The sequence below is a fragment of the Ictidomys tridecemlineatus genome, chromosome 13 (assembly GCF_052094955.1).
Source record: "Ictidomys tridecemlineatus isolate mIctTri1 chromosome 13, mIctTri1.hap1, whole genome shotgun sequence".
Classification (NCBI taxonomy): domain Eukaryota; kingdom Metazoa; phylum Chordata; class Mammalia; order Rodentia; family Sciuridae; genus Ictidomys; species Ictidomys tridecemlineatus.
In genome coordinates, this window is record NC_135489.1 from 72,510,821 (window position 1) to 72,522,237 (window position 11,417).

Here is an 11,417-nt window from a genome sequence, read left to right on the forward strand (position 1 = left end):
TGAGCCTCATGGGAAGAAAAGTCCCACTCCATGGGCAATATGGAGAGTTCCATTCCCTCAAAGCCCCTCTGTAACACTGTGACTTCTTTGCAGTTCTATACGAGTGGTCATCTGAAGCCTACATGTAAGCACAGTGGAAACTCTTCAGGCCTCTACTACATTGACTTGGATGGAAGTACCCCTCTCGTATCAGCTCTTGTGTACTGTAACATGACAGGTATGTTAAGCTCTTCTGTAAAAGTTAAATTCCTATGGGTGTTTGCTCTGTGCAAAACCAAAATTAAGAAAGTCAAGGATTTACTAAGTTGACATGCTTATTTAGATGTGCATTGTGATTGTAATGTGGTAGCCAAGAAGTATTTTTAAAAAGTTAGAAAACAGGTAAAATGTGGGGGTTAATGGTTGTGTCCTTATTTTCTGGAAAAGTTCTTTCCTTGTGAAGTAATACCAATAAGTCTTTGCTTATTAGTTTAAAAGAAAAAAGGATAAATGATTTTTTACATCAATAAATGTCAAACACTTCAGAGAATCTTTACTCTTTTTTCCTATGATGATGGAGATGGAGCTTGTGGCCTCACATGTGCTAGCAAATGCTCTACAGCTGAGCTTCATTCCCAGTTCTCTATTCACTTTTTAAATTTATGAAAATGTCCTTTGCTTTCTTTTGAATCTTTCAAAAATATTTTATTTTATTCTCTGGATTTATTGAGATGTAATTGAGGTGTAATTGACAAATAAAAAGATATATATTTAAAACAGATAACCAGATGTTTTGAAATATGTATACATGGTGAAATGCTTGCCCTCATTAAGCTAATTAGCATAGCAATTACCTTATGCCATTTATAATTCTTTCATTCTTTCTTTGATGAGACAGTTGAGATTTACTCTCCTAGTAAATAGTAGGTAAACACTACAGTGTTGTTATTATAGTCACCATACTGCATATTATATTATAGGAGCTTTTTTTATTCTCCATATTTGAAACTTTGTACCCCTTGACCAAAATCTCTCTATTTCCTCCTTGCCCAAGCCCAGACATGGCCATTGTACTCTGTACTTCTAAGGATGTCTTGTTTACATCTATGTAAGCACATGAATTTTTCTGGAAGTTAATAAATGTTCCTAAATCATACATACTGTATGTAAGCATATATTTATGTGCAACAATGTGTTACCTAGAAAATAATTGTTGGGCTGGGGATGTGGCTCAAGCGGTAGCGCGCTCGCCTGGCATGCGTGCGGCCCGGGTTCGATCCTCAGCACCACATACCAACAAAGATGTTGTGTCCGCCGAGAACTAAAAAATAAACATTAAAAAAAAAATTCTCTGTCTCTCTCTCTCTCTCTCTCTCTCTCTCTCTCTCTCTCTCCTCTCTCACTCTCTCTTAAAAAAAAAAGAAAATAATTGTGTGGTAGATAGCAATAATACATGTTGTACACAAATCCTTGACTCTTCCTATTTGATGTCTGCTTCTCAGAAGGACTAAATTATCAAGTCTAGTGAATGACAATTACCCTAACTTAATTGATGTGAGCCACAGCCTCTTTGAATATATAGCTCCTATCCATTTCTCTGTAACTGTGTCTGTGTGTACCTCTCCTCCTCAACATTGTTTCACCAACCAAAAAGGAATGTCCCTCCTTTGGGAAACTGTTTCTGTATTAACTTGGTGGTAGAGAAACAGGTACTTTAACCTCTGCAGAATTTGAACCTGCACGTTCTGAGACAATGTTAAGAAAAATATCAACTCTAGATGATACTAAGGTAATTATGAGTCAGCTATAATTTGGTATCCCTATTATTACTACTCTATACTGCCCTGATAGTGTTGCAGTTTTCTACAAGGAGGGAATTATGCATGGGTTAACATATGAGGGTTTGCAAGAAGCTTTAAAAAAAAGCCTGATATAGTTTATATACCTACTACCTCTTCATAGGTAAAACAAAGTCTGAACATTTTGGCAGTGGTTAATCATGTGATGTGATCAGCATTAGATTAGATACATCTTCCTGTTTGAGAATGTACTAGCAAAATGTGAGAGCTCTTGGAGCATTGCTGTAGATGTAGGTTTAGCTGTTTTAGGATTTGGGGCAAGCATTTTATTATCAATACTGACTGAAACATTGCAATGTGATTGCAGAGAGAAATGCACTGGCTTAATTTTACCAAAAGATGAGTGATCAATAAAATATGTGGGGAAACAAACAAGGAGATCTTCCTAGATGTTGTCAATGTCAGTGGTGATACTAGGCTTCCAAGTTACTCAGTGTCTTCCTTGTTTTGCCTTCATTATTGTAGATCAGGTGGGAACAACTAAAACTTTAAAAAGATAGTGGCATCCCAATTATACATTTCTCTTTTATTATTTAGGTGCTTAACTATCACTGAAGTCTAGGGCATGCTAAAGATTTTCATTATTTTGTCTTGTGTTAACCCTGTGAGCAGAGTCCATGTCCACTGAAAAATCCCAAGATCCATAGAAAAGTAGAGAAGATCCCAAGAAAACATTCCATGATCAGTAATGTTTTGCTGTCCAAATTTAATTTGTTAATGAATTGTTAGGAGGTGCTATGGTTTGGGTCGTGAATGTCCTCCCAAAGGCCCATGTATGAAAGGCTTAGTCCCCAGGCTGGCAGTGTCAGGAGCCAAAAGAACATTATGAAAGTGGTCCCTAGTGAAGACCATCTTGTCACTGCAGACATACTCTTGAAGAAGATTGTGGGACCCTGGTCTCTTCTTCTTCCTCTTTTGATTCTTGGCTTGATTACAGCAGTTTGCTCTGCCAGGCATTCCCCAGCATTGCCATCTGGCACACCCACTAGGACCCAAAGCGTGAGGTTCTCCTGTTTGTTAACTTGGAAACTCCTAAACTGTGAGCTCAAGTGGATCTTTTCTCTTTATAAGTTAATTATCTTCAGTGTTTTACTGTGGTGACAGAAAGATTACTAACACAGCAGGCTTAGTGAGGAATTAAAAAAAAAAGAAGTAAAGAAAGAATAGCTATTCTTTGATGATTGTCCTACCATGACCCCACATCTTTTTTATACTGGCATTTGCCTGGAAAGAGCCCTTCCTTCTCCTACTTGGGGTAGCTTACTCTGGCTGGTTTTTTGTGGCTTCTAATAGTAGTTCCTAAAAAGGCATGCTAGTGCCTCTGCCAATGGGAAATGCAACAGCATTTCCCTTAAACTATGCCAGAGGGGGAAATGCAGATGCTGCAGAGAAGTTTATTTTGCTGTTCTTCCAACAAACAAAATTCCACAACCTTACCATGAAATGAGACTTGGTGAACAATAAAAATACAAATATTCAGAACCTGGCTAGGTCTGCAGCCTGCCTGACAGTTGCCTTAATAGTCTCACATGTCTAGAGTGATAACTTTGGGTCTTTAGATGCTTCTTGACCCAGTTTCTTTATTTACTAAACATAGAAATTGAGGCTCAGAGAAATTTATTTTTTTCACTTTTTCAAGATTATAGATAATAAGCCATACTTTCAATTGAAAATGACATGGTGTTCTGTTCATATCTCATTTTATAAGTGTATGTATAGTGTTCTCCATCAACAAATGATTTTGCTAAAATGGCATGTGGTAGGTTGAAATTCAGAGGTAGACACTAATAATAATAACATCTTATGTGAACTGAGCATGTGGGTTATGTCAGGACTGGAAAGAGATCAAGCACATATGAGATTGCCTCAAGAGAGCAGAAGTCCTTCCATGTGAGATAGTAGAAGCCCTCATGTATGAATGAGCAGACCCCCATAATTTTGTTCAATGTGATTTACTAAGTGAAATTACCACCCTGTGAATGTCCATGGGAATGAGCCTGTGCAGAACAGAAAGCTTTTATATTGGCCTTGCAGAAGAGAGCTGTTGATGCTGATGAGTGATAAGGGATATCTAGATGCATCACATAGCATCTTCCTGTGCTGAAAATATTCAGGTAAATCATGGAAAATCCCAAGATTCTAGAACTATTGCAAGAAAGACAATCCTTGAAGGGTCCTAATGTAAATACTGATTTAGAAGGACCTGTACTTGTGGGGTCATGACGGGTGCCACTGCTGGGCTTTCCCATGGATCTGGGGTCAGAGCTGAGATCTGAAGGTGGCCATTTAGAACCTGAAAGCTATCATTTAGAGCTGACACACCTTCACCTCAGTAAGGCACAGATACCAAATCATTCTTTAAATTGACCTTGCATAAGAGAGCTATTGATGACAACAGACAAATGGACAACATGGTAGGTCCCAGTAACTCTGAGATTTAGGATAGAGACAGTAGTGGGTTGACCAATGTCTTTATGTGCCCTTGAATGTCCATGATCTAGTTCTATTCCTCCTGGAGTTTTGTCATATGAAATATAGGTTAGGGCTTAGTTGCAAAAGGTACCCAGGAAGCCCTCAGACCTCTACCATCTTTGAACAACTTAACTAATTCAAAAAGCTCAATGACTAGCACTAGGTTACCCAGAAATGTGTGGTGGAGTTGAATTATTTTGTTAAGTTGGGCAGGAACATTTTTCTAGGCCTCCTTTGCCTCATCTATAAGAGAATTGGGCTGAATAAAGGATATCACCCAACTCTAACCTGTATTTCTCTCTGAATAGAAACATGGTGGAAGAACTTCTGAGAAAGCTCTCATGGGGCTGTACTTCTCAGTGGCACAATACAGTGACCAACTTTTCCTTGTAGATGCAGGACAGCTGCTAGTGATTTTTGTCAGTGAGTCCCTATTCATGATACTGAGCATAGGTTTCTTGACCAGTTCTTCATCTGAAGATAGAATATGACAATTTACATCATCTGGACACATTGCTCTCCTAGTGTTCTCTAAACTTATACCCACCTTCCCCATCAGAGGAAATGTAGGCAGGTGTCTTCATCTCTAGAGAGGTACTGTACTATGTAGAAATGTATTGGACTTCTTTTTTATGAACCTTTTCTTGAATCAAATTCCAAAGTGACAGAATAAATTTCCATGATTGACAGATCCATCAATTGTAAAGGCATCATATTGTTTTTTTAATGAAATCTTTCTTTTTTTCTTTTTTTGGGAAGTGGACATGAGCATAGCAGGTGTGCTTTGGATATATGTTTATCTGAATGCATAAAATAAACATGTTTCTTTGTTATCAAGCCACTTGTTTTCCTGTAAACATTCCTTACATAGCTCGAGGGTGTATTAGTTGGTGTGGAAAGTTTCAAAAATTGGAAAGCAGACATAATTTAGCAAAAGAAACAGAAACCAATGCACATTATATGATACAGGGTCAGTGTTGTTGTTTGTATGTGGCTTAATCAAACCAAACCATCAAGTTAAATTACTGCAAATTCATTTGCTTGAACTTTAGAGGGTAGATTAGGAGCCGCCAGTGGTCACTGTGCGTGAGTGCAAATAGATGAAAGGGGCTCCAGCAAGTTGGAGGAACATGTTTTCATGTAGTCGGATTTAAGGATAGTTCAAAAATCCTTTAAAAATTTATTTGCTGTTCAAATTTAGTTTGCTGTTCAAACTACAGAGCAGCTATTTGTTGTTCCAAGGTCTCTTAAATTCTTTATTCATCCTTGAAAGCTAAGGACAAATTATGTGATCTCAAAATTCTCTTATAGGTAATATTTTTTTTTTTGAAATTTATGAAAGTAATGTGTTGTGGAAATGGTGTGTCTTACTTGGGGTCTTTTAAATAATTTCACTATAAAGGGCAATCATTTAAATTATGATTTTTTTTTCAGAAGAATAGTTTGAGAGATTATTTTCAATCTTCTCCTCTTCTGTAGTTGAAGGAAAAGATTTCTTATATTTTAACCATGCAAGACCCTGAATCTATCACACTGACCACTAGCCTGCATGATCTGTTCATGCACATCATTTTTCTTTATGTCAAAAACCATGAAAATAAATGAGAGTATGGCATCATAATTTATGAGTTCCTAAGCCTCACAGTCTTCTACCTATTTTCTTTTACATTGGTAAATCCTTCTATGGTTGGAGTAGGTAATCAGAAAATAAATGCCAAGCTCACTTATGTAATTTTTCATGAAAATTTTGAAATATGAATTGCCCAGTGAAAATGTGATTAAAAGAGGAAAAAAACAAACTATGGATCTCAAGGGGGCTGTAGGAATGCTCATAGCCTCCTTTAGCCAACAGAGAGAGTGAGATGACCTCTTAAGTCTTTTTCCTAATGCCATTGAATATAAAATGGACATTAGTTCTGCTAGTTCAGTTTGTTCTGATTCATGCTAGTTTTGAGATATTTTATAACCTTGCTCTTCACAGTCTTTGAGCCAGAGTTCTTTTCCCTGGCTCTTGGAGTTCTTGGATTTCTGGTTGTATCTGCTGCATTTCAGGCCTGTGTACACAAAACAGCAATATGGCTGTCAGATTTGTCCCTTGCTATATGGTATGGAAGATGAGCCAGCCATTAGGTCCCTGCAGGAGGGTCAGAGTTCTGTGGGAACTTCTTAGGGGATTTCTAGCAATATTGTTTTGATAATTTAATTTTGTTCATGGAGAAGCCATACCATTGCATTTGTTCATTTAGCAGCACAAACTCTACACAATTATTTTGTGTCTTCAGTAATTTGGAATGTTTCTATATAGAGAGAAACTCATCATTTTACCAAGTTCACATAGAGGAATGGTCATATGACTTGATGTTCTAAATAAGAGTTAAGGCAACTTCAAATCTCCTTTATTACACTTAAATATAGGCCCTTTACATCATGTAAACTTTTTTACCTTTATGATGTAAGATGAATTGGGAGGAAAGTGAGAGAAGTCATAAGTTTTTTCTTCTGTAAATATTTTGGAATGCATTTTAATTTTTTTCTAGTTTCCTTCATTAAAAAAACAGGTAATATAACAGAAATCTGTCAGAATTTGTCAGCTGACATTTGTGTCCCCATGATTATTACCTGGAATAGATATATTCGATGCTCAAATGTCTCGTGTGATTTAGTGTTGACCACAGAATGAGTTGCTGATAGCTTATTGGTCATTTTTAGCCAAAAATATTTATTTTAGGGCTGGGGCTGTAGCTCAGTGGTAGAACACTTTCCTGAATTTAATTCAGGACTTGAAAAGAATTATTTTATATTATGTTTCATGATCATATAGGCTTTTTGTTTCTCAAATGTGTCTGTTATACATGCATTTGATTATCTCAGGAAAAAGATATTCAATTTAGAAAGGACTATGCTTATCAAAAAGATAAATATTCATAACTTGTGGTATTATATCACAGAAATTCAGAAATGGACCCTTTGGCAGTGTTGACTAAATTGTCAAACAGATTTCACCAAAGCTAATTATTACAAATATATGGTAATGTAAATTTCAAATTTTAATATTGATATCTTAAGAATTCTAGTTATGTTGATCTTAATCTCAAAGATATCTGATGATTAAAAACTTTAATTTAGATAAGAGATGCCTCTGATGTTCAGACTCATTTCAGCCTAGTCATGTTCTGTTTCCTCCCTTCCAGGTCCTTTCTGCCCATAAGAACATGCATGTACTTAGTGCAGCACAATGGCTGCCACCTGGCCAGAATCAAAAGCTCTCATGGAGAAAACCCCCAGCTTGTGATTTTCAAGTACATGGTCAGCATGGACCAACTCTAGGCACTAATTGACTAGATGGACCACTGCCAACAGGAGCTGGCTTTCCACTGCAGGAGGTCAAGGCCTTCAGCTCACCTTGGTAAGTCATCAGCCATTACAGACTTTAGTTCCCAGGAGCTTGCACCAAGCAGCTGCACATTCATGAGACTCCTGTATCCTCAGCAGGAGGAAAGTGCAGAAATGCTTTTTCCTGGGGACAAAGAGCCAGGGCAAGTTGCTTCTCTTTGCTGAAAGTTGTGAAGGGTCTGAAGTCTCTTCCCAGCTTCATTTGGGCAACTGAGCAATAAAGACCTCCTGATGAGGCCCTTAAAATATAGTGTTCATACACTATGAGGGGCAGTGTTGCCTCACTTTTTTTTTTTTTTCTCAGAAAAGATTGTTAACAGCATGGCTTAGTTTTTTGAAGGTGATTATTTCATGAGATTCTCTCTCAGACTGAGTGCAATTAGTGTCTTGGATAATCGCTAATTAGAGAACAGAGTTGGTGTTGTACAGTTCTTTCAGGACTCCAGGTAATTCTGTGGATGGCTGTTTGTTTATTTTTAATCTACCCTGTACAATTCTGTTATGAGTTTGTATTTTCTTCCTTTAAAGCCATTAGATTTGTGACTATGTCCAACCCTGCTGCCTTGATGAACCTCTTTGGTTTTCTGGAGGCTGATCTGAGTTCTTGGAGGTCATATGTCAAGTCTGTCACTCAGCACCTAGCATCTTTCTGAATCTTCAGGGGTAAGACACCCATCTCTCTAAGATTTATAAATGCAGCATCTGTAAAGCATGTGAAGTAAATGCTCCTTATTCATAGCTCTGCAGTGTATTGAAATTATAATTAGTGCTGGGAGACTTAGTACTTATTGTTAGTCAATTGCTACCACATAGATCACTGACCTAAGATTGTATATTACCAGAACAATGAGAAAGTTGGCTCCTGGAGAGTAAATTAATGCTATTGCACAATCAAAGTTAGGTCATTTAAGCAGAGAAAATGAGGCAAATTAACTATTAGTTAATCAATAACAGTCAGAAAGAAAAAAAAATCATCCAGTGACTCAGGGAGTCAAACACGTATCCCCAACATGTAGTCTATTCCAGAAGCGAAACATTGCCCAGATCGGTAAAGGATTCCTGCACGAAGGGTCCTTGTGTTCCTAGTGATTTGCAAGTGTTTGATTGTCATTCTTTCTATATAAATATTTAAAACAACAAGAGTGACACAACCAAGTATTTTGTTGAGCTTAGGAGAAAAAAAAATTAAATTTGATAAACACTTTTTAAAGAAAATAAAGGAAGTACATCATACATACTCAAAATATATGAATTTCTTACATTCGATCTCTGGAGAATTTTTAGTAGACACTTAATTCAAACAAATTCTGTTGCAGACCCATGTATCTCCAGAAGCTCTAAACTGGAAATAAGATAGGCAGCAAGTGTAGCCTAAAATTCCTTCAAATCCTTGCACTAATTGGCTTTTTATCATCAATAGATGCAAATAGGTGTGCAGAATGTGGATGTTACCCTTGTGCAGAAGGAGTAATGCCTTCATTTCAGCCTCTGATTCCTTTTGATGTCTTTTTAAATCATTCCCTATACAAATCCTGTTGGTGAAATAAATCTTGAATGGAGCCAAAGGTATTCTGTACCTTTAAGAACATTCATTTGTGGGAGACCAACCTTGCATGTGACCGGGTCACTCCCCAGCTGGGTGATGGAGGCTTCAGGGGGCAGATGTCCCTAGATGCCCCACCCTTCTTGGGTTCCAGGGATGGTGTCTCCTGCATGGGTGTGTCTTGCTGTAGCCCATGGGTGGAGCTATGCTCGCCTGTCCCTTTGTAATATCACTCCTTGCCCTGTTTGGGATAGAATGTTCCATGGAAACACCTTTTGTGTGTCCCTTTATCTTACTGTGCCCTTGGTTTAGCCTACCTAATGTCAGTCAACCTGCTGACAGCAGACATCATGAAACTAGACGCAGCCCCCTGAAACCTGACCCCTTGCCTCATTTGAATAGCTTCTCAATAAAAGAGGTCAGCACTTGAGGGCTCCCACTCTCTCTCAGTCTCTCTCTCTTTCTGCAGACCCTTAAGGTCAGAGGAGCCACCACAGCAACCTCAAAGAAAAAGGTATTTCTGTCTCTTGTGTGGTTGTTTCTCGTAGCCCAGTTAGCCCAGTTTCCCTGGAGTAACCCCTGAGCATTTTAGTTGCGAACAGAAATCCAGCATCTATTAATTCTTAATTTATAATTGAAATTATAAACTCCAATATAAACACAAAACCGTTCATTTATATGTAAGAATTTCTTTGCTGTTCAATTTATGAAAGAATAAATGTTGAATAATTATGTTTTTAAAATGGAATTTTGGAATAATCTATGAAATATGTGTTGAAATTTTCTGCTTCCTAGAGATAAGTTTGCAGCAAATTTTAAAAAAGGTAAAATGTGGTTGGTACTGATTCTTTGCACATGCCTCAGCCACTGGTCCAGGGCTGCGTGGTGATGAATGAAGTTGGTGTGTTTGTAAGCTGGTGTTGTTGTCAGCAGAAGCAGAGGGCTTCTTTAACAGGGAGCCATCATGAGTAGTGCTGCTGTGTATTAGGGAGAAGAGGAGTCCCATTCCAGATTCTCAGTTGTGGCCTAATGGTGACAGCTGATAGGTTTGAAAGGACATGCTGAAAAGGACAAGCATTTTTTTTTTAACTGATTTGATGTCACCTCCATTTTACCTCTCGCCTTACTTCTCTGTGAAGGGGGAAGTCCCTCTTCCTACCTGTAAGCTATCCACTTTATAGTCACCCTCACTCTCACCTAGACTGGGGATTCACAGTGTCTTTAGCATCAAGGTGAGGACCTTAGAGTTGAGGTGGCCTCCTTCTCTATGGCTGAGTTATGGTGGCCCTGAGTAGGTAGTGCTGGAGGACTGAGATATGTTTGGTTGAATAGTTAGGAGCCCAAATTCACCTGCAGCAGGAAGGAGGTTAATCTCCATAGTTTCCAAATAAAGAGCCAAGCCATTTAGTAGAAGAAAAGGCACAAACATGTGTTCCTAAGAATTTTTAACACACAATAGGAAGTATCAGTGTTACTTTAATAAAAAAAAGGAAAAGAAATCATATTTTGAATAATAACTTTTTCATGGCATTTTATGATCTCAAACAGATTTTAGGTTCAGTGTATAAATTAGTCTGATGATTATTTTGGTGACAATTGTATTTTGAATTCTATTTTCCAATAAATTCTATAATTGGAATCTTCAAGTAAAATCTGTAAGTATCATGCCTGAATGAGTAAAGACTCTTTGCTTATATTCTAATAAAAGAAAAAAAAACAAGGTTACTTAAGTCTCAATATTAATTTTTTTTAAACATTCAGAAGTCCATTAAAAACTATGTTGTTGCAGAGTTAAAAATGTGATCATTTCTAAAATAGTCTATATTTTACATAGAAGGGAGTAAAGGAATGATATGAGGAGACAGGCAGTGGGGGCCAAGTAGGTCTCACCTTTAGTATACTTGTCTTTCAGATGGAACCCCAGTGATGAGGTAGGTTGGAAGAACCAATGAAATACACACTTACTGGGAAGCTTCCCTGCCTGATACTCAAAAGTGTACTTGTGGATTAGAAGGGGAACTGCATTGATTCTCAATATTACTGCAACTGTGATGCTGACTGGAATGAATGGTGATTTCCACATGCTTTCTCTGTGCAAAATGCAATGTTTTATTGCTTAAACTATGTGCCTTAGGCAGATATTAGACAAGATAGTACAATAAGAAGAACAA

General features: G+C 37.6%; 1 pseudogene across 1 annotated transcript in view; it reads left to right on the forward strand.

Moving 5' to 3' along the window:
- The window catches only part of LOC101954973 (E3 ubiquitin-protein ligase RNF213-like), a 154,011-nt pseudogene that overhangs the window by 19,659 nt on the left and 122,935 nt on the right, over nucleotides 1–11,417 (forward strand). Inside the window, exons 4-5 of the transcript XR_013429434.1 lie at nucleotides 94–217; nucleotides 7,502–7,716. The product of XR_013429434.1 is annotated as an E3 ubiquitin-protein ligase RNF213-like (transcript). The remainder of the gene's footprint in view (nucleotides 1–93; nucleotides 218–7,501; nucleotides 7,717–11,417) is intronic.